Source organism: Mus musculus, chromosome 8 (assembly GCF_000001635.26).
Source record: "Mus musculus strain C57BL/6J chromosome 8, GRCm38.p6 C57BL/6J".
Lineage (NCBI taxonomy): Eukaryota > Metazoa > Chordata > Mammalia > Rodentia > Muridae > Mus > Mus musculus.
This window is the reverse complement of record NC_000074.6, coordinates 37,317,187-37,320,026: the sequence shown is the minus strand read 5'-3', so window position 1 is coordinate 37,320,026 and position 2,840 is coordinate 37,317,187. Positions and strand designations below refer to the sequence as shown.

General features: G+C 37.5%; 1 non-coding gene across 1 annotated transcript; it reads left to right on the top strand.

The window, feature by feature from the left end:
• Positions 1-2,448: 2,448 nt before the first annotated feature.
• On the top strand, positions 2,449-2,550 carry Gm25126. The gene has a single exon (XR_003947649.1). It is a non-coding gene; the product is annotated as a U6 spliceosomal RNA (small nuclear RNA).
• The last annotated feature ends 290 nt before the right edge of the window (positions 2,551-2,840 follow it).

Genomic DNA, 2,840 nt, shown 5'->3' with positions numbered 1-2,840 from the left:
GCAAGAACAAAACATTTATGCAAGGAAACATTTTTGTTAGAGTATCACAGTTCCAGAGAAGAGTCCATGACCATCATTACAAAGAACATGGCAGCAACATGGGGCTGGAGAAGTAGCTGAGAGCTTGCATCTTATTCACAAGTTGGAGACAAAGAGAGCTAATTGTGAATAGCATCCGCTTATAAAAACCTTAAAGCTCAACCCTAGTGACACTTCTCCCAAAGAGTTCCATGACCTCCTGCAGACCAAGCATTCAAATATGATTATGAGGCCATTCTTATTCAACCACTTCATATATTCTTATTAAAATGTGTGTGTGTGTGTGTGTGTGTGTGTGTGTGTGTGTGTGTGTGTGTGTGTGTGTGTGTGTGTGTATGTGTTTTATTCACACTCTTCAGTTACTCATAGCTCCTGGTCCAAGGGTATGAACTCTGGGAACATCTTATTGATTTTAAGAGGATTACAATTCCATCCTTGAAAAAAATCTCATGAAATTCTGCAATTAGTATGCTGACTTCCTTGGAAGATACCTGTGCAGAAAAGTGCAGATTTCATAACATTGTATATGTTGCACAGAAACTTTTAATTCTATTAATCAACGACAACAGATTGTAATGTTGCACATCAAAAGCCAATTCTTTTGGGTTATTCTAACATCTAGCTTATCATTACTGCTCATCTTGTTACTTAATCTAATGCCCCCATGATTATGAAATAAATTCTTCTGGAATGTGTAAGCATAGGCTTTCTACCAATCCAAAAGCTAAAAATGTCATCAGACAGAATGTATGGCTACAATAGAGATTTCCCCAATTTTCTGTGTCTTGCTTGTCTGATAGAGCCATCCATGGGTTTGAAAAGTGTTTTAGTTTTTGACTACATTTGTTCATTTACAATACCTATTCTTCAGCTGTTGCCATTTTAGAAAATGATATTGGGGGAAATGTGAACCTGAATTTCTGGGTTATCATCATTTATTTTTGTACTATGCAGGATAAGCTACCTGTTATTCTATTAGAGAGGGAGCTATGTTTTTATGTTGACAAAACTTTTGAGAAAGAAACAAAACTGGATGGTGTACAGCTGAAATTGTCAGTGGCATTTCTTGTTGCTTTTTAAAATATTACAATAGTCTATCATTCTAAAGCAGACGTTAATGAGAATTAGAATTCTGAAAGTTTCCTTCTTTAAAGGGACTCCAATTGCATCGTCTCCTCCCTCCTCTCCTCCCAGTCTCTCCTTATCATCCCCCTTATGAAAGGAAGGACTTAATTGGGCTTATTATTCCAAGGATTAGAGTCCATAGTATTAAAACAAATGCATTGTGGCAGGAATTATTGAGAGCTCATTTCTCATCCAGAAATTTGGAGGCAGGCATGGGGACACTGGGAATGAAAGGAGTCTTTTTCATCCTCAAAGTTTAGTTACACTTCTCCAATAACTTCTCCAGTAAGGCCAGACACTGTAGTCCTTTCCCAAGAGTTCCACAAGTTGGGGGACCTAAAATTCAAAAACATAAGCCTACTTGGTACATTCTTATTCAACCACAACATTCTAGTTTCTGATACCCATAGGATCATGACCATATCAAAGCAAAAAAATGCATTAAATCCAACATTGAAGGTTCTCACAGTTTTTCAATCTTGACACTTTAAAAGTCCAAATTTCAAAGTCTATGCTAACACTCATGCAATCTCTTAATTGCACACAACTGTGAAATTAAAAATATACATATATTATTACATATTTGTGATGCATGATATGATAGCATATTCTAAATGAGAGTAATGTGGAATCAACATCCCTGACCTCCAGCTATGCTACAGAACAATTGTGATTAAAAAACAAACAAACAAACAAACAACAACAAACCTACTTCATGGTATTGGTACAATGACAGGCAGGTAGATCAATGGAATAGAATTCAATACCCTAGAAGTGAACCAACACACACACTTATAATAGTCACTTGATATTTGACAAAGGAGCTAAAACTACCTAGTGGAAAAAGAACAGCATTTTTAACAAATGCTGGTTCAACTGGAGGTTAGCATGTAGAAGAATGAAAATTGACCCATTCTTATCTCCTTGTACAAAGCTCAAGTCCAAGTGGATCAAGGACCTCCACATAAAACCAGATACAAATAGAAAAATAATAGAAAAGAAAGTGGAGAAGAACCTTGAGTACATAAGCACAGAGGAAATTTTCCTGAACCGAACACTGATAGGTTATACTCTAAGATCAAGAATTGACACATGGGACCTCATAAAATTGCAAAGCTTCTGTAAGACAAAGGACACTGTCAATAGGGCAAAATGGCACTCAAAAGATTGGAAAAAGATCTTTGCCAATCCTACATTTGATAGAAGGCTAATATCCAATATATACAAAGAACTCAAGAAGTAAGACTACAGAGAAATAAATAAACCTATTAAAAATGGGGTACAGTGCTCGCTTCGGCAGCACATATACTAAAATTGGAACGATACAGAGAAGATAAGCCCCTGTGCAAGGATGACATGCAGATTCGTGAAGCATTCCATATTTTTCCTTCTTAGAATTGGGAACAAAACACCCATGGAAGGAGTTACAAAGACTAAGATTGGAGCTCAGATGAAAGGATGGACCATCTAGAGACTGTCATACCCGGGGATCCATCCCATAATCAGCCTCCAAACGCTGACACCATTGCACACACTAGCAAGATTTTGCTGAAAGGTCCCTGATATAGCTGTCTCTTGTGAGGCTTTGCTGGGGCCTAGCAAACATAGAAGTGGATGCTCACAGTCAGCTATTGGATGGATCACAGGGCCCCCAATGGAGGAGCTAGAGAAAGTAC